Genomic DNA, 21916 nt, shown 5'->3' on the forward strand with positions numbered 1-21916 from the left:
AAAAAAAGTAAATTTTGTTTTCTAGCTTCTAAGTTATCTCATTGAAAAATGTCTTTGGAATCTACACTTTATTTTCAGTTTCTCAACGAAATATGTTTATTCTGACTTCTGGAACAGCAGTATTATTATAGTTGTGAAACTCTTATTCTTTGACTTCTGACTTTGTTTTAATTGGCTTTATTTTTCAACAAAACTCAACATGTATAATATTGAATTCTTTTTGTTCCATATGGTTATTATTGACACTATTCTTAATCTTCAGTGCAATCATGTAATCTTGCTATCTTACTGCACCTTTTTTTTCTGGGAACAGGGGCTGATTCAACTATGTTTCCAAAAGAGACCAATGATTGATTTCAGCTTCTGGCCCCGTAAGATACTTGAACAATGGATGAGAAAACTTCTTTTGTTCTCTTCCCAATTCTCTCCAGAAATGGTACATCTGACCTTGAGGCTGGAGCCTGCCTTCCTGGCCACCTTCAAGTCTAATTTCGAGTGCTGACAGAATTACATAATAGTTGCCAAAACTATGTGAAATTATGGACTTAACAAGTCATTTGTCATAAATAGAGGATAAGTGGGAGCCTCAGTAACAAGTGGGAAGGCAGGAGCCCTTTGTCTTCTGAGCTGTGACCCAGACAGTGGTTGGATTGCTTACAATCATGAATATTGAAGAGTTTTTTACAGTGATCCGGGACCCTCTGCTCAGTTCCAAGTAGGCAGCATTATCCCTTTGAGGGATAAAAGCATTTGATAATTTCTCAGTGATAACCTTAGCATTTTATGGTGAGAAAGTGCAAATTTTTTTAGATTCATTATACATTGTTGTTTTAGAATGTTTTAATATATATTCTTTTTCTTTTAGGATCATTTGTGTCTTTCTCAGAGACCTTGTCTTACCTTGAGATATTTAGTTCATTTTTGGAAAGTCAGAAAGTACTCCTGAGGAACAATTTTATTAGAAAAGCAAACCATTTGATCATATCTCTAAAGATGTGGCAGAAAATGGATGTTTCTTCCAGGGAGAAGGGCATTGTATAAATGAACCCATCCACATTAGGCAGAACATTTCATATCATTACTTTTCAAATATTAAACTACTAATTGTTGGCAGATCTCTGTGTCAATGTATAAACAATTAGCCAAATACTAGAGTCCCAGAGAGTAAAAGAAATTACCTGGATCAGAAAGAATTCAGACTGGGAGCATATAAAACTTTTAATGACTGTGGCCCTCACGACAGTGGTTGCTTCAGGCACTAAATGGTGCTGCTTCCCATGCAAGCAGCAAGGCATAGTGTTGAAGTAGGTAGACTGAAGATCCCCGGTCACCTGGGTTCGAATCCTAGCCGTGTCATCTGAGACTATGTGTCCTTGGATAAGTTACTTATCTTCCTTGTAACTCAGTTTACCCATATTTAAATAAGGGGTAGTAATATTACTTACCCCAGGAGAATTTTTTTTTTTTTTTTTTTTTCGGTACACGGGCCTTTCTCTGTTGTGGCCTCTCCCGCTGTGGAGCACAGGCTCCGGACGCGCAGGCCCAGCGGCCATGGCTCACGGGCCCAGCCGCTCCGTGGCATGTGGGATCTTCCCGGACCGGGGCACGAACCCATGTCCCCTGCATCAGCAGGCGGACTTTCAACCACTGCGCCACCAGGGAAGCCCTCAGGGGAATGTTTTAAAGATTAAATTGGTTATCATGAAGTGCTTAGGACTAAATTTTACACAAAATAAATGTTGTGTGAATGTTCAGTAGGTTCATACCATATCATCAATCTACTTACAATGGTTATAGGTCTACTATGTTCACAGATACTGTACTACAGGATGGTCCCTGCCCATAAGGGATGTTTCGTCAGGACAAATTGATGCCATTCAGTATAGAAAAGTTGAAGCTGGATATATGCTCTTGGAGGTAGTGATGTAAAAATTTAAACTTAATTTTAACTAGAAAATTTTAAATGGTCACTTTTTGTTGTAAACTCCCTAAGGGCATAGAGTGCCCATTATGTATATACTTCACAGGGCATAACAGAGGGTTAGATATAATGGTAGGGAACAATTAATAGTTACTTTTAAAAATGAATTAAATTTTAGTCATAGAGATATCAAGCTACCTTATTTTGTTTTATAAGTAGAGTAAATATAGCCCCTGGAAAGCACACATGACCCTTGAGTCTCACACGTTTCACTGTTGCTATAGTGCAGGTTATAGGGGACTTGTTAAAAGCTAAAACCGAAATGCTACATGTACTCTGTCTAGAACTAGAATAAAATGTGAATAGTTTGTGTATGAGTCACATTTAAGTAATCTATATTTATAAAATAATATCTTAAGAATTATGATTCTACCAAGTTTCAGCATAAGCAGCTGCATATTCACTTAACTAACGGCAGTAAAACAAAAATAAAATTTCGATTATTTTAAAAGATAGACAAAATAAATTTTAAATGGAAGCAATTTACTCTTAAGACTCAACTTAAAAATTCTACTTTTGTAAAATGTTATCTGAGTTGTAATTCTCTCAAGCTTCCATTTGAGTAATGGTCTAATCACTTAACAGCAATGATGCTAAAAGATAGAGGAAGCAAACTTTCTTTAGAAAAGAAACAAAAAGAATTTTGCTGTGGTACAGGGTCTTCAGAAGTTGGCTTAATGGAGGATTATTCTACTTTCAGGATGTGGGGATGGGAAATATCTAGTTCTTGGTGTAGACATTTCTCATGGCTAATGGAAAATGTGCTAGGCTGGGGGCATCTCTTAATGATGAGTATTCTTCAGGATGTCCATACTCACCTTGCACAAAGTACCCCCTGGAGCTCTTCAACATCTGACTAGAGGACGCGGTAGAGAAAGAAAGGCTGACCCTGAATCAGGTGTGCGTAAATGGCCAGGCTCTTCTTTAGTGTCATTTGTACTGGATTCCATTTTTGAACATGCGTAATCCTATGGCATGTTAGCCAAAGAAGGCATAGTAAATTTTTAAGTTCTGCTGGTCCAGAGTGAGTCTGCCAAGTTAGACACAAGAGGATAAATTGCATATGGCTTTTGTAGAGAAATTATTGGAAAAGTACAACAAATTGATGGAGGGAACATTCTATGATTTTGATCCCATGGAGGTGACATTTGGTCCACAGAGGATACATTTAGATACTCAGCCATTACAGCTTAATGCTCTTGCTTTCTTGGTGATCTGATAATCTAGTAGATAACTTGGTGGTCCTCTCAGACTTTTGACATATGCCCCACTTTAAACATTGTGGCATAACTGTAAGAAGCCCCTTTTCATCTAACAGATTAATTTTAAGATCTGCCTCATTGAGTGTTTTTCCTCTCTCATATGTATTTTTTTTTCTTAATTCTTGAGTTTTCTCTTGGCCAATAGAGTTTTTGCCCAATTATTATGAGCTTTGTTCCTCATGGGAAATCATTTGGCTTTAGAAAGAACAAATGCTTCTTTCTACTTTTTCTATAAGAATTTTTGCTTGTTTTCTGTAGGTGTGCAGCTGTTCACAATTATGACTGATTGTTTCATCTACTTCGGACAGTTTCTCCTCTGTCGTTAAGGGCTGAATTCTACATTAAATGAGCATTCCAGTATATTTTATTTCATTTTCTCAATGAAGGTCAGAAATGACTAAGTTTTTGAAGGTTTCAAGTATCACTTTCAAGCTATGTATTTTCTGTCTTCAGTGAAGTCAGTCCTCACTTTAGAGAATTTATTTTGACCTGTTAATTCCTTATATGTAATAGAAACATGTTTGTGGAGGTGAAAACTTTAGAAGAAAATAGTTTCAGTAAATTCTGATATTTTCAAAGAGAAACTTTGGAACTTATAGAGCCTTTCTAAATCAGCTTAATTTTTTTCAAGAAGACATTTTAGATAAATATAGCTGAAGATACTTTCTCAAATGTAAACAAGACTTGGATAATTTTCCCAATGTCTGTTGTGTAAGTTTTTCCTTCCTATTTTGCAAAGCAGTTGATTGTTAGGGAATCAATTTCAAATGATTTAAGTTTATATGCCTTTGTGAAATAGCTCTGTGCGTGAGTATGGCAAAAGGCTTTAATATCTTTGTTATCAATCTTACTGTCAATTGATCTGCTTTATTCAATTAAATAGTGGCAATCTCATTATCTATAGGTACATCTGCTGTGAAAACCCAAGTAGTATTGCTTATCAAAGCTTGGAATTGCCATAAGATTAACTTCTTGCTTCTCTTCAAATATGATGAAATATGGCAACAATAAAACACTCTTGTAAAATGATCGTTTCTTCTACTGTATTTCATTATGGAGAAGAAAAATTTTAAAGACATTTTTAAAAGCCTATAATATATTTCACCTAAATAAATCCCTCTATTCAGATATGTATATACAGCATATGTATTTATGTATAAGCAGAATTTTGTTTATGTCTGTGTATACAGTATCCTTACCTCTTTTCATTATAGGCTAGAATGCAAATCTAGGAAATCCTCTAAAGGGGATTATCTTTTAACATATTTGAGTCAATTTTAGGAAAATAAACCACAAAACTTGATTAAATTACCAACTTTATTTGGTTTTGTTTATTTTTAATGAATTCTTTTGTGATTTTTGTCTGGATAAAATTCAGGCTATATACTGTATCTTTTGGAACATACCCATCAACAAATTGCAAACTTCTGTAACTTCCACCCTTTTGGAATTATCTTCTTTTGTTAAAATTTTTTCAAAAATTACCAAAAAATCAAGAAAATATCATCTAACATGGACTTCATATAACTTTTGTACTTCTATTTCTTAGTGCAAATAGATCTGGGAACAAATAGATTCCCAGTGTAAACCAAAGTATTTTTTATTAAAAACTTGTGTTTCTGTTAGTTTGAGGTCTTATCTGTTTACTCACTACTATTTTCCCAGACTCTGGAATAATGTATATGAGTAAAAGAATAAATACTAGATCTTTATAAAATTATAGTAATGGGTAGGCTTTTGAGTTGTCATTGCCATTGTCAGCATCATCAAAAGCATCTATTGTTGAATAGTATTTTATATTCACCATATGCCTTTGTGTACAAGATGGCCCTTATAAAAAACATATGAGATATGAAAAAAAAAACCACTCAGAATGTGTCTGTTATACTGATGATGATGCTAGTTAACAGATGGCATAATGAGGCCAGTACTTCCGAGCTGTGATTCACTACACTATTCATTATACTGCCTCTCAACAGATATCTGCTCTAGCAGTAATCATATGAAACATAGCATCTAATGTATTTCCAGGGGAGAGGTGTTGTTGACATTCTCTTTGTGGTATATTCCAATATAAAACCATCCTCAGTGATCAACAATTTATAATTTAACCAAATGATTCGACTGAGACTCAAGTCCATTTCTCCATAAAAGAACTCATGCACTATGACAGAAAATGAATTATATTTTCCACATAATGTATTTTTTTAATTAATTTTATTTCTGGCTGCGTTGGGTCTTCATTGCTGCACGCAGGCTTTCTCTAGTTGGGGTGAGCAGAGGCTACTCTTCATTGCGGTGCGCTTGCGGTGGCTTTTCTTGTTGCAGAGCATGGGCTCTAGGAGCACAGGCTTCACTAGTTGTGGCACGCAGGCTCAGTGGTTGTGGCACACAGGCTTAGTTGCTCCAAGCATGTGGGATCTTCCCGGACTAGGGCTCGAGCCCATGTCCCCTGCATTGGCAGGTGGATTCTTAACCACTGTGCCAGCAGGGAAGGCCCAATAATCTTTTATATATATTTAAAACATTTAAAAATAATTTCTTAGCTTTTTCCTCTCCTTTGGTATTTAATATTCCTCTTTTCTTTAATACTTTTTATAGGACATCCATTAATTTCTTGCAGTAATTTTTATTCCATTCAATGAGCTACCTTTTGTTTTTCCATTTTATTCTATGTTCAGTATTTGTATCTCCAATTCATTATACACACTTTTTTTCACTGCATTTAGCACTATTTTATATTCAGAATCTTAATTGACTTTGTACAGCATGCAGAGAAACATAACTTATCCTGGTGTTAAAACCTTAAATGATCTAATTAAACGTGACTAAATTTTTCTAAGGTCCATGGTATCTAGTCATTTGTAATTTTGTTGAAACATATATCTGTATTGCAAGAAATATTAGCTGGTGTGAATGTGAGAACAGCACCCAAAATGGCGCAGTTTTGTATCCACTATACCCAAGTGTACTGTGGAGGTTTTCAAATTTTAGGATCTCAGGACTCCTTTACACTTTTAAAAATTATTGAGGCCCTCAAAAAAACTTCTGCTTAAGTGGGTTTTATCTACAGATATTTATTGTTGTAAAAATTAAAAATGAGAAGTTTTAAACTATTAATTCATTTAAATTAACAACAATAAACCCATTCTATGTTAATATGAAAACATACTTTCATGAAAAATAACAATTCTAAAAAAAAAAAATTAGTGAGAGGTGTGGCACTGTTTCACATACTTGCAAATCTCTTTAATGTTTTGCTTAATAGAAAATACAGCTGGGTCATCATTTCCATTTCTGCGTTTAGTTGTACAGCATTCAGCACACAGTCTTTGGAAAATTCTACTGCATGCTTGTGAAAGAATGAGAGTGAAAAAGAAAAGTATCTTCTGAATGTTATGGTGATTATTGTTTTAATTTCGTAGTCGCTCCTGCAAGAGTCTCATACTCCCTGCAAGGTCTTGAGAACACACTTTAAGAAACGCTAGCACAGTAAAAGCTTAGGCTTTGAAGCCCTGTGCCTTTATGTACAGACAAACTTTACTTCTTAGTTTTGTGATCCTGGGTGAGTTGTTAAACTTCTTCTGTCTCAGTGTGCTCTTCTCTAAAATGGAATTAATAATAATATCTCTCTCGTAGAGTGTCTTGAGGATTAAATGAATTAACACTGCTGCAATTACAACAGTACCTAACACTGGGAATAGTCAACTCTGTGATGAGGGCAGTGCACTTTTCTGTGCTTGGGGGTTCCTTCCTCTATCCCTGGCTTTCAATGTCTTTTCTTATCCAGATTAATATTTCTTTGTTTTAAAGAGAGAAAAATATGGAGTATCTTTTAATTTCATCAAGTCTTTTGTCAGTGTTATCCTTTGATATTCATTTATATAGAAACTATCCATAGGGATTCCAGTGTGTATGTGAAAAAAATAAGAGCAAGTTCCAAACTTTTTTATTACCCTATAAATTTTTATTCATTCTATTCATATGCACCAGTCTTCATTCATCACAAACCTACTGTGTACATGCCAGGCACTGTACTAAACTCTATGTAGTCTTGAAATCTAGTGGAAGAGGGCATACATTAAACCAGTAACAACAAACTTAAATGTACGAATAAAAAATGTGAGAAGATTTTGAAATACTTTTTCTCATGGCTTTTTATGCTTTGGATGTTATTATCATTATTTTTAATTGAGATAGAATAGGCATGTAACATTATATTAGCTTCAGATGTACAACTTAATGATTCAATATATCTGTATATTGTGACATGACCACCACACTAAGTCTAGTTAACATCGTCACCACACACAGTTACACACTTTTTCTTGTGATAAGATCTTTTACAATCTACTCTCCTAACAACTTTCAAATATACAATACAGTATTATTAACTATAGTCATCATGCTCTACATTACATCCCCAGGACTTATTTATTTTATAACTGGAAGTTTGTCCCTTTTAACCACCTTCACCCATTTGCCCACCTCCCACTCCCTGCATCTGGCAGTTACCAATCTGTTCTTTGTAGCTATGTCTTCTTCTTCTTCTTCTTCTCCTTCTTCTCCTCCTCCTACTCCCTCCTCCTCCCCTCCCCCACCCCTCCCCCGCCTCTCCCCTCCCCCTCCTCCTCTTCCTCCTCCTTCTTCTTCATTCCATGTGTAAGTGGGATCATATGGTATTTATCGTTCTTATGTCTGACTCGTTTCACTTAGCATAGTGCCTTCAGGGTCCATCCATGTTGTTGCAGATGGCGGGATTTCCGCCTTTTATGGCTGCACAATATTCCGTTGTGTGTGTATCACATTTCCTTTTGGATATTATCTTTATCACATATTATATGCCTTCATTTTTATTAGTATTTTTGCCTTCACTTTGTTATCTGTATAATAATCAGTAAGAAATGATTGTGCGTAAAGGAAATCATGAAAAGAGCACTAGTTGATCTGGGTTCTGGTTTCAGGTTTGGCGCTAATTAGCAATATTATTTTAATAAGATATTACAATTTTAGTCTCACGTTTCCCAGTTGCAAAATTAGGTAGTTGTCTAAATCCCAGAACTAATATTGTCTTTGCTGTTTTTGAGTAGGTAATCTTTACATCAAGTTTCACATGAAAGATGGAATTATTCTATTACAGCATTTTAATTTTATTGCATTTGTTTATTTCTACCTATCAACCCATGAGAGTAGTTATTTTGAAGGCAGGTCCCTGAGTCCTTTACGTCTTGTGTTCCCAGAATACTCAGTGCATGCTTTGTTGAATGTTGAATATACTTTAAAACAGTATTTGTGATGGCAAATATTCCAAGATAACGTTTCATTATATTTCCTGGCATGCCAAACTGAGACATAGGGCTGAAAGTATTTTTCAGGTACATTGAAAAGAATTATGAGTGTTTCTACAAAGATTAAATTTTAAGGAACAAGGTCTATACTTGTTTGGACTTTTCACATGTGGAACAGTTATCACGTCTTTAATTTTATTTGTGTCCAGAGGATGGCACCAGTGACTCAAATAAAACCCCTTCTGTGGCTAAATTTATTTACAAAGAGCCCACATTTAAAAATAAGCAGATGTCATAAAAATCCAAGAGAATATTACACAATTTTTCAGACCTATACAGTTAAATGCAAAATAAAATAGTTTAAGAAGTGTTTATCTTTCTAAAAATGTCTTCAAAGTTTCAGTTTGTAATTCATTGCAATTAGTCTAGGAAAGTAAAGACTACATAGAAAAAAAGAAACAAACACAAACTGGGGGATTATTTCAGCAGAAAAGCCTCCCCCAAGGTCAGGATGTGTTCCAAGATGATTTTTCAGATCTTCCCTGCAAATTTTCTAAAAACAATCACAAAAGGAATAAAGACCATTCAGTTTCTCCCTTTCCTAAGTTGTCCTTTGTCTTCCTTTAACTTTGGTAGTTCACTGATTGTTTACAACTATGAAAGAGATAGGCGTTAAGTAGTACTGAAAATTAGAAAAGGAAAGCAAGGGACAACCAATTCGTCCAAAATTTAACTTGAGGAAATTAATGTTGTTCAAAGTTTTCTTGGCATTGAAAGCTTTGATTCATTATCATAACATCCTCCTTCCTGAATATTGTTATGTTCTTTTTCCCAGTGGAGCGATCAACAGTTTTTCTTTTCTTTTAAATTTAAAAATGAACAAATGTTTACTCACAATTTCTCAAAATGTCATTTGTTTTTCTTTGATTTAAAAAAAAATCCCATTTACTGCCTTTCTTCATGCGAAACTAGACTATCTAAGATGTTAACTATTTATAACTTTAACTATTGTAGGTTTACCATTTCCTTTATTTGAAACTTTATTCTTTATCCAAACTTAATGGATTTTATTAGCTGATTAAAATTAACAACTCATGTAAAAGAAAGTAGGATTTCTTAATATGTTATGAGAGGTATGATAGTATATTATATTAACATGTTATGGTAACTATTCTCACTTTATCTAATTTGATCAAATTAATGATTTGGGGGAAGCACATAAACATTATTGCCCTTAAATAGATCTTTAATACACACTACTTAACAGATTTAAGAAATACTCTGAGAAGCTATTTGTGTATAGAGATTTTATGGTTCTAGAATGCTTTTGATGAAATAAAGTAATTATTAAGGATTAACATCTAAAAGATATGACAGAATTTTGTTAATTTTTAAATTGTATAATTTAATAATGATGTTCAAAAAAAGGAATAGTGTAGGGCTTCCCTGGTGGCGCAATGGTTGAGTCCGCCTGCCGATGCAGGGGACACGGGTTCGTGCCCCGGTACGGGAAGATCCTACATGCCGCAGAGCAGCTGGGCCCGTGAGCCATGGCCACTGAGCCTGCGCGTCCGGAGCCTGTGCTCCGCAACGGGAGAGGCCACAACAGTGAGAGGCCCGCATACCGCAAAAAAAAAAAAAAAAGGAATAGTGTAGCCTGTCATGACTTCCCTAAATTTCTGAGGAAAGCACTCTTTCTCCTTACCCACTCTGACTCAGTGACTCATCCATTTTCACTTCCACGCCTGGTGTCATCATCCTAAGTAAAGAAAGAAGGAAATGAAAATCAAGGAGAGTCTTAGCATAGGACTAGGAACGACATAATCTGATATTGAAAATTAAATCAAAATAGGCTGTGAGTCGACGCAGTCATCTGTACGACGTTCAGTTACAGACTGTACGTTAATTATCTTGTCATCTGAAGAACAATTTACTGAAGATAGGTGCTTTAAAGCAGTTTGGTCTCTATTTTGATATCACGTGCTCTGTCATACTCATCCATACAGGCATATAAGCTTTATACTTGCCTTTTGAATCTTGGGTTTTTCTATTAACTTTTTTCAGCTTTGATTTGTTGTAAAAATAGACATAATCAGTGGGTCCAGTGCTTTAAAGGATCAGGATGGAGCTCAGAAAAAGAGGACCTTCCTTTACTCTGTCTTACACTCTCCTCTGTGTGTTTAATGGTAAAGTGTGAAATGGGGATTCAGTGTGTCTGCGACATGCAAGCAGTTACCTAGAGGTGGAGCAGTTATAGAAAGAAGAGGGATGGTTGGGAGGAGCTGGAAATAGCATTGGGAAATGTGGGTGGAGCTGATACAAATTTTGCAGGCTAAATAGAATTCTGGTGGTTGAATGTTTTTTCAAACTATTTTAAAAGTTGATTTACATTGTTTCCTGGAGTAAATTCTACCCCCATTCCATCTCCTCCTTAGGTGTCTTAACAATTATTTTTCTTCCTTTCACTATTTGATCTGTTAAGAAGCAATAGTAAGGCTTTTCTTGTTGGGAGCCAAGAAGTTTTCGCCATTAGAAGATGGCCGACATCCTGCTTCTCTTCCTGCTTAATGAGATAAAAGCCCGCGCCTAAAAACGAAAGCCCGCGCACGCAGCACCAATGATAATTTGCCAAATACTTCCCTTATTCTGGATCCCGCCCCCCTTTTCTCTGTACTGTATAAATACAGCTACTGCAGCAATAAAAGTTTGAGGCTTGATCAGGATTTTGTCTTGCCTCCATTCTTTCGCGTCTCCTGCCCCTTCTTCTCTTTTCAACCCCTACAGGTTCCTCCTCGGACTCACAAGGATTTGTCCTGCTGGTCGGGACTCCCGGGGACGCCCGGGGCCGAGCACTATTGGCGCCCAACGTGGGGCCCGAGGAACGGATCCTAACGGAGGTAGCACGCTTACGAACGCCTGGCCAGGCACCCACTGAGCCGCCGCGAGAGTGAACTCGAAAGTGCAGCTCGATTAGGTCCCCGGAGGACTAGCCGCCCTTCGGCAGTTGTGACCGGTAGAGAGTAAGGTAAGTGGAGCTTAAAAATGGGACAGGAATTGAGTTCCCACGAACTCTTTCTTCAGGGGATCGAGGATTCCCTCAAGATGCGAAAGATTAAGGCTAGAAAAAAAGATTTGCGTGATTTTTTTTTATATTTTTGTCTGATGTTTGTCCATGGTTCCCACAAGAAGGGACGATAGATAAAAAATGTTGGAATCGTGTAGGAGATTGTTTAAATGATTATTATAAGACTTTTGGGCCTTCTAAAGTATCTGTGACTGCATTTTCATATTGGAATTTAATTAGAGAGATTCTTATGGGTCATTTTTTTTTGACCCCGATATCCAAAAGGTTGTTGAGACCGGAGAAACAATTCTTAAAGCAGCCCCTATGATTCCAATGAGGCTCAGGCTGCTTTTCCCCCTGGTCTGTTGGCTCAAATACAAAATGCTGGCCTTAAGGCCTGGCGCCGCCTTCCGCCTAAGGGTTCGGCCACAACTTTTTTGGCGAAAATTCGCCAGGGACCAAAAGAGCCTTATTGTGAGTTTATTAGCCGCCTCACGGACGCCACCGAACGTCTGGTGGGCGATAGTGAAACTGATAACGCCTTTGTTAAACATTTAGCTTATGAAAATGCTAATCCAGCCTGCCAGGCTGCCCTTCGGGCTCATCGTGGTGGTAGCCTTGCTGATTATATTAAATTGTGTTCCGGAATTGGTCCCTCCCATTCTGTTGGTCTTGCAATAGGAGCCGCCCTAAAAGATTTTATTAAAGACACATCCGCCCTAGACAAACAACAAAAAACTTGCTATAGGATACATTTGTCCGTTTCTCCTAACAAAGTGCTTAAGACCTACCCTTCCTTAGTAGCAAAGGTTCTTACTTTAGGCAGGGAAAAAAGCCGTCAATTTTTTGGCAGAGATCCTGATCATTTGATTCTCCCCTATACCAAAGAAGAACTTAATTGGTTACTGCAAACTGATGATAAATGGCTTGTTTCCTTATCCTCCTTTCAGGGTAATATTGATAATCATTATCCTCCTGATAAGCTCCTTCAGTTTGCTAGAAAACATCTCTTTATATTTCCCAAAATTACTTCTGCTGTTCCTTTGGTAGATGCTGCCTTAGTATTTACTGATGGATCATCATCCGGTGTTGCTGTATATGTTATAAACAATCAGTCCTATAGGGTACAATCCCCCTTTTTGTCAGCACAGCTTGTTGAGCTTTTTGCCATTCTTCAGGTTTTTGAAATATTACAAGAAACCCCCTTTAATTTATATACGGATAGCTCATATATAGCCTTGTCCGTCCCCCTTTTAGAAACTGTTCCATATATTAAACCCTCTTCCAATGCTGTTCCCCTTTTTCAACAGCTTCAGAGTCTTATACTCCAGAGACAAGTGCCTTTTTTTATTGATCATCTTAGGGCTCATACAGATCTCCCTGGACCCCTTTCTCAGGGCAATGATTTAGCTGATAAAAATGCCCGCCTAATGTGCACCATAACCTCTGATCCTATTTCTCAAGCTACTCAATTTCATCAGCTACATCATGTTAATGCACATACTCTTCGCTTGTTGTTCAAGCTCACTCGAGAGCAGGCAAGACAAATTGTAAAAAATAGTCCAGGGTGCGTTACACTTTTACCTCTTCCACATCTTGGAGTAAACCCAAGAGGTTTATTACCTAATGAAATTTGGCAAATGGATGTCACCCATCTTGCTGAATTTGGAAAATTAAAATTTATTCATGTGTCCATTGACACTTTTAGCGGCTTTATATATGCCTCCCTCCAGGGAGGAGAAGCCACAAGAAACATTATTTCACATGTGCTCCAATGTTTTACAGTTTTAGGCAAGCCTCAAATAATTAAAACAGATAATGGGCCTGGGTATACTTCCCAGGCTTTCCAAGATTTTTGCACCCGGTTTCAAATAAAACATCTTATGGGAATTCCCTATAACCCCCAGGGTCAAGGCATAGTAGAAAGAGCCCATCAAACTCTTAAAAATACCATTTCCAAACTTAAAAATAATGATTTAACTGCTACAAAAAATTCCCCAAAAAATATTCTTAGTCATGCCCTATTTGTTATTAATTTTTTACAATTAGATATTAATGGTAGATCTGCCGCCGATCGTCTTTGGCATCAAGAAACTAAAAATCAATATGCACAAGTTATGTGGAAAGACCCTTTGACCTTTAAGTGACATGGGCCCGATCCACTCCTCATCTGGGGGAGGGGGTCTGCATGTGTATACAGTACCAAGGAAGGTGGAGCACGTTGGCTGCCCGAGCGTCTTATTAAACCTATAAATTCTATGAAATAATGAAAATTATCCAGGGCCCTTTTCCCTGAGATTGTATTTCTTTTCCTTTTCAGAAAAAGATGGAGATCCTCTTGGCATTGAAAAGACGACAAAGACAACAAGGACTATCCGTTGTGACCCTGATCCTGTCATCTTTGCTGGTTGTCAGCCAGGCTGAACCCCCTCCACACTTGCCTCAGAATTTAACCTGAAGCAGAACCAAAAGATGATTCTGGCTGCCCCTCCACTGGAGCGGCATGAGACAGAGACATGCCTACCCCCCTCTTTGATGGGAGGGTATGGGTACCGAGTTGAGTGTGACAGCAAAGCATGCACAAGGGAAAACCTTTATACATAAGGTAATCTCTGTTATTCCCTGTGAGTATACCTGAATTATGAAAGAGGTTGGTATCTAAACATTGTTTTTGGCTTCAGTATCTAAGATTATTCTTGGCTCTGCCTCTCCTCCCCAAAAGATACCAAGAGCCAGCAATGGTGGACACACATACATTGTCCACGGGAGGATTCAGGTCACTACTCCCTCACTCGGTTAATGCCCACCTCCTTAAAAGAAATAAAAAGGGAGGAGATGTTGGGAGCCAAGAAGTTTTCGCCATTAGAAGATGGCCGACATCCTGCTTCTCTTCCTGCTTAATGAGATAAAAGCCCGCGCCTAAAAACGAAAGCCCGCGCACGCAGCACCAATGATAATTTGCCAAATACTTCCCTTATTCTGGATCCCGCCCCCCTTTTCTCTGTACTGTATAAATACAGCTACTGCAGCAATAAAAGTTTGAGGCTTGATCAGGATTTTGTCTTGCCTCCATTCTTTCGCGTCTCCTGCCCCTTCTTCTCTTTTCAACCCCTACAGGTTCCTCCTCGGACTCACAAGGATTTGTCCTGCTGGTCGGGACTCCCGGGGACGCCCGGGGCCGAGCACATTTTCTGATTTTACTAACAATGTTTAGTCACGTGAACTAAAATTGTTTTACATTTCTCTTTTTTAAAAGCAAGTAAGAAAAAAAAATAAAAAATAAAAGCAAGTAAGTTATTTCAATACAGAGGACCTACCTTCAAATAAAAATTGAAAAAAAAAAAAACCTTACTGTCTGGGGTATGCTACATTTGCACAAAAAATCTTGGGCAGGAAGTAAAAATTGGATCCATTTAAAAAGAGTCTTTGCTTAGAGGCACATCCCATCAAATGGAGCTGTTTTATAGTCTACCTTGTATTTCACTGCTTGCGAACTCTGTGAGCAAACAGAATTTGTTCACAGGGTGAAACACATATTTATGGTCCTGAATAAACTGCTCAGATTCAAAAACTATTTGTGTGACAGTGCTAGACACAGGAATGCTGGAGCCAAATGGGATGTTTGTAGCCTATATTTGCATATCAATGCCCAGACTCCCCTTTAGGAATACTGCCGCTTCGTGACAATGCTGTTGTCTGAGGTCTGGGGCAAAGAAAACCCATAAAAGTTTGGACTCACTTTTCAATGCCCTCAATTCTTTTCTTGTGCTTTGGAAAACTGTGAAACAGGGTCACCAAGTTCCATTCTCCATAGTTTTATTATGTTTTCAATGAAGCGATTGAACCTGCACAGAACCCAGACAGACAGACATCACAAGGCCACTTTGTGGAAAGCAGCTTCTTTAGAACGTGGAGTGGACGCTGAAGCTCGTCTTGTGAGTTACATGGGTTTGGGGCCAGTGCACTGTTTAAAGAACCAAAGGGAACCAAACCCTTAAGCAAAATACGTAGAACCCTTTTGCCTGCAGAAAAAGTATAAAATAAAGGGTTCTTTTAGCCACTGAGAAGTCAACCTAAGCATGTAATAGCTATTTGGAAAGAACGTCATGGATACTGAGGGGATTTTGTAAGGTGACGTCATTTTCTACCTGGCTGGCAACCTGGCTGTCATCAGTCCTTATCTTAGAAATGGAATCATACAGAACCCATTCACAGTTTTGCTGAGGTTTTACTTGGAGAAAGTTATTTATTTTTTTGTCTGACAACACTTTGGACTTCCTGATGGGAATTTTAGTAAGTTTTACTTTATATTTTAGAATGTAGTTGATTTGGTTAATTGCAAACTCCACAGAAGCAAGGATAAAAAGAAAGATATGTTTTCATATTACTGCCTTTACCTACTAATACATATTTGAAAACATTTTGTGAGAGTGCTGTGACTGGAAATGTCAGGTTCAGCAGGATTTCTTCTTCATGGTTTGACTTGTGATAAATTTTTCCACACAACTCACTGTATTGTGTTCTCAAACCTTCTTTCTTGAGCCCAGTTCACTTTATCATACATATTGTTTTGTTTTTTGATTTTGTCGTTAATTTGCCTTTTCTATGTACTCCAGACCTGTTTCTCCTGAATATTCTTTTATAGCTATCTCAAGAATGACTTAACCCTCTAAAATTGTCTTGAATATAGAAAGTACTGCTAACAATATTTCATTTGCTTTGTTCAGAGCTCTGAACCATTTCCTGATTTACTTCTGTTACCTATCTTACTACTACTTCTCAGCTTCAAAGGAAGAAAGCCAAAAACCTCTTTGATAAAAGCAGCTCTTCTGTTTTCTAGTCACATCTTTATCTGGTACCAAAGAAATGTCAGCACCCTTGCAATGGCTTCACTATCCTCAATTTTTACATAAAATTTGCTATTACCCTTCTCTGTTTTCTTATTTTCTTTTCTGATATCACCCCTCTCTTCCACCTCTTCTCAAAATGTACATACAACCCTATTTCTTTCTTTCTAAATTTCATTTCTCAATGTTTTTAACTACTTTTAGGTCTTCACCTACATCAACTATATGTAGATAACTCCAAAAATGATCATTTTTGACCCATATTTTATGTTAATAAGTAAGCTGTTCATTTGATATTTCCATTGGTTGTTATACTTATCACAAACTTGGTAGGTCTAAAACTAAATACTGTAGTTATTTTCCTGTGGTGGTTTTATTTTCCTATTTCCCCAAATTCTTTGACACTCTTTTCTTCAAAAGAATGTGTGCTGATTTTAATAATCTCTTCTAATGAACAGAACGTGGCAGAAGTGACATGTGTGAGTTCTGAGGCTAGGTCATAAAAGACTTCTGCCTCGCTTCTTCTTATGTCACTCACTCTGGGAGGAACCAGCCACCTTATTGTAAGGACAGACTTCACAGTCCATGTGGAGAGGAGCAGAGGCCTTCCAGTCAAAGCTGCAGCCATGTGCCGGCCATGTGTGTGAGCGGGCTTGGAAGTGGCTCTTGCAGCTTCACCCAGACCTTTAGATGGCAGCCCCAGCTGACGTCTGTCCCACTGACTGCAACCACATGAGAGACCCTGAGCCAGAACCGCTAAGCTAAGTGGTTCCTGAGTTCCCAGTTCATAGGGACTGCCTGAGATTATAAATATTGCTATTTTATGTCACAGAGTTCGGGGTAATTGGTTATGTAGCTATTTCACCACTCTTCCAACATTCACTTATTTTCCTCTATCTGAAGAAATTTTAAGTCTCATGGATGGATTCTTACTTTGAAGTGATTTTTTTTTAAAAATAAATTTATTTATTTATTTTTGGTTGTGTTGGGTCTTCATTTCTGTGTGAGGGCTTTCTCCAGTTGCGGCGAGCGGGGGCCACTCTTCATCGCGGTGCGCAGGCCTATCACTGTCGCAGCCTCTTTCGTTGTGGAGCACAGGCTCCAGACGCACAGGCTCAGTAGTTGTGGCTCACGGGCCTAGCCGCTCCATGGCATGTGGGATCTTCCCAGACCAGGGCTCGAACGCATGTCCCCTGCATTGGCAGGCAGACTCTCAACCACTGCGCCACCGGGGAAGGCCCCCTGAAGTGATTTTGGTATCTGTCCCTTCTTTGAAATATGATTGTTATATTACCCCCAATTTAGCTCAAACTTTCACCTCCCAGATGGCTGAAATGTTTAGCCTTTTAACCAGCCTCCCTGACTCCCTTCTTTCAATGTCTATAACACACCTATAGAAGATTATTTCTCTCTTAAATACATGGATTCCATACATTTCCACTGCTCAAAAAAACGTTGTAGAGTTTTCCCATTTGTCTTCAAAATAAAACCTTGTATTGTTAGTGTAGTGTATTAGATTCTTGTTCAAAACTATTCACTCCGCAGCACGCCCCTTGATTTTTCTTTGATCTTATTTATTTATTTATTTGCAGTACGCGGGCCTCTCACTGTTGTGGCCTCTCCCGTTGCGGAGCACAGGCTCCGGACGCGCAGGCTCAGCGGCCACGGCTCATGGGCCCAGCCGCTCCGCGGCATGTGGGATCTTCCATGACCGGGGCACAAACCCGTGTCCCCTGCATCAGCAGGCAGACTCTCAACCACTGCACCACCAGGGAAGCCCTCTTTGATCTTATTTTGAGACTTGCTTTGACCTCCTGGTAGGCAGAATATACTTTCCACCCCTTGCTTTGGGGCTTGGCCTCTGACCTCAGCTTCTTACCTCAATTCTGCATTACTTTTGTCATTAACTCTCTGAGGATAAGAACAATACCTTAGTATCCCCTGCCATATTTTATTTGTATAGTAGATCCTCCAATATTTCATAGGCTCACAGTGGGTTTAAAAGTGGAAGCAGGGCTTCCCTGGTGGCGCAGTGGTTGAGAGTCTGCCTGCCGATGCAGGGGACACGGGTTCATGCCCCGGTCCGGGAAGATCCCACATGCCGCGGAGTGGCTGGGCCCGTGAGCTATGGCTGCTGAGCCTGTGCGTCTGGAGCCTGTGCTCTGCAACAGGAGAGGCCACAACAGTGAGAGGACCGTGTACCGCAAAAAAAAAAAAAAAAAAAAAAAGGAAGCAGTCTATGCTGTCAACCTATCTTCCCACTTTAAAGTGGCACAGCTCAAATCCAGAGGGGTCCAAAGATGGCTCTGCAGTTAGTGAAGAGCAGAGCCTGGAATTCAGGACCTACTGCCAGCCTCTCAGATACAGTATTTCCATCACTCCACTGGGGGACATGGCAACTGAATGTGTCACCCTCACTGCTATTACCATATCTTATTTTTAATAATGTTGTATGATGGAACTCAAATGCCACAGAAAGTGAATATTTGAAACTAGATTCTAATTAGAGTAAGAAAAATGGATACCGCATGATATACCAAAAAAGAAATAGAAATCTAGGATTCCCAAGGAATATGACAAAGCAAACATATTGAACAAACATGTTGTTTTGCTTCTTATTGATTAAGTGAAAAAAATTTAAATGTTATATTTTTGTGTGTGAGAGTAAAAAAGGTGAACATATTTATGTGATTAATCTAATTGTACATACTGTGCTTGTCATTATTTTCCAGAAAGGAAACCCAAACTCAGGGAGCTCAAGGACATGTCCAAGGCACATACATCTGTTCGTCCATCTATCAAATCAGGCTTTGCAGTGGTTTGCTGCTCTGTGGTAGGTACACAATGTGTAAATGACTGGAGTTGGAATGGAAACCATTGAAACTACCCCTGTAAGAATGACAGGATCTTTTGCTATTATCAAGAGCTATTTTAAATGCTAAAGCAGAAGGATGCCAACTGGTGGCCTTGTTGCTAGTCTCAGTAGAGAAGGAAATGTTTAAATTAACATGAAGCTTCAAATCCATTTCCTCTTGGTAGAGAGATCTGAAATTGATCATCATGGTAACATGTGAAGACCTGCACAGCTGTAGTTGGTGGGGCTTTTGTTTAATGGATAAACAGCACTTACAAGTTGATAGTGCAGTTTCTCATTTTTACTCGGTTATGCATCCAAAATATAGACCAGTCAGCTAGAGAACAACATTTCAGGCTCTTTTTCGCTCTATTTCAAAAGTGAAGGTTGAATCATGTGGATGTGAAACCATCAAAAAACTCCACCTGGGACTTCCCTGGCAGTCCAGTGGTTAAGACTTCACCTTCCAATGCAGGGGTTATGGATTTAATCCCTTGTTGGGGAGCTAAGATCCCACGTGCCTCATAGCCAGAAATCCAAAACATAAAACAGAAGCAATATTGTAACAAATGCAATAAAGACTTTAAAAATGGTTTACATCAAAAGCAAAAAACAAACAACAACAAAAAAACCCCACCTGCAGAAAGGCAGTATGACACTGAGAACAGGTTCCAGAAGGGGAAGCAGATCTCTGGGGTCCAGCCGAGATTCATCCCTTTTTGCATTCAGAGGCCCGTAAAGGGTCCCTAAGCCTCATGGAACCCATTTTCCTCATCTGTACGAGGTTCATGATGAAGTCCTTGCTTAACTGCAGACAGTGTGGTGAAAATCACATCTAATAATACCATTTACATTTGTAGGATTTTTTATAGTTCACAAAATCCTTCTTGTTTTTTTTTCTCATAAAAATGCAAAGAATTAAGAGAGGCAGTACTTTATTTTTCCCATTTCAGTGATAGAGAGACTCGGAGGTTTGAATGTGCTCAAGGTAAGGAATTGAGAGTAGAGAGGCCTCATCCCTGTCATTCAATAGGGCTCTCTGGTTAAAAGTGCAAATGAGTACCATGTATGTGAGGGGGAAGCACTAGGCCATGACAGCTCTGATTTTTAAAGTTTGTTGATAATATCAATAATAACTTTGGGCTTCATTTAAAAGTATATAATATAATTTATTTTGTCACTTACCCCAGTTTTGCTATGGGTAGATTACAGAATTTATATACTTCCTTTTCCACATCCATAAAATGGGGAAAAAAGATATGCAATAAGAGATGTCATGATAGTTAAATCGTGTAAATGCTTAGAACTTAGCATATGGCAAGGATTCAATAAACATAAGCATTATTATTATTGAAATTGGATAAAGAAAAAGTACATTTGTATAGGATGAGTTTTAACCCTGGGAAACCACTTGTAACGTAATTTTCATTTTCTGGTAGTTTCATAAAATTGCCTTTACAATCCTGTGACTGTTCCTTGTTTGCTGTGACGGCAGCCTGATGTAGGGGATGGTAGTAGCTCACCAGACTAAGTGCCCAGAAGTTGAATTGCATTTTGTCACTGACTTTTTAACCTGTTCACCTTCCATCATATCCTTGAATTCTTTGTACACAAAATAAGAACACTTGTATTTTTGTTCTTGTCTTATTTAAGATTTAGGCAATGATTCATTCAGTCACTAAACGAAGAGACAATGTGTTAGGAGTTAAAGAAGTAAAGATTAAAAAGAGATAATTCTTGAACTCACAGATTTTAAAATCTAGTAAGGAGAGTTCAATCTGTAAAGAAATGTTCATAAGAAAGTATTATATATACACAAGAATTGAGATGTGTATAAACCGTAGCAGTGAAACAGAGGTGGGATTAATGACTCCTTTTCAGTAAAATTGTGTGGAGATAACATCAGAGTAGGTTTCTGAGAGAGATGACATTTGAATTGAGTCTTGAAGAACAAGGATAGAAGGAAGGGCTATATAGACAAAGGGACCAGCATGTACAACTTTAGAAAGACTTTAAAAATTCACCATTCAAGATCTACACTTCTGGAATTCTTCAGAGATGTATTTATAATGTTTTCTTAAAAATTCATCAAACCAATTCAGAAATTAAAAATAAATCGTGTCATCACTGTAGCATTATTCACAACAACCAAGACAAGGAAACAACCTGCCTGTCCACTGATGGATAAATGGATAAAGAAACACACACATGCACACACACACACACACACACACACGGGAATATTATTCAGCCACAAAAAAGAAGGAAATCTTGCCATTTGAGACAACATGGATGGACCTTGAGGGCATTATGCTAAGTGAAATAAGTCAGAGAAAGAGAAATACCATATAATCTCATTATATGTGGAATCTTGAAAAAAGAAAACCCATAGAAACAGAGAGTGGACTTGTGGTTGTCAGGGGGAGAGGGGTGATGGAAATTGACAGATGTTGGTCACAGGATACAAATGTTCAGTTATGAGACGAATAAGTTCTAGGGACCTAATGTACAGCATGATGAATATAGGTAACAATACTGTATTGTTACTTGAAAGTTGCTGTGAGAGTAGAGCTTTACTGTTTTCACTGTAACAACAAAACAGCAATTATGTGAGGGGAAG

This window comes from Phocoena phocoena, chromosome 5 (genome assembly GCF_963924675.1).
Source record: "Phocoena phocoena chromosome 5, mPhoPho1.1, whole genome shotgun sequence".
In the NCBI taxonomy this organism is placed as follows: Eukaryota; Metazoa; Chordata; class Mammalia; order Artiodactyla; family Phocoenidae; genus Phocoena; species Phocoena phocoena.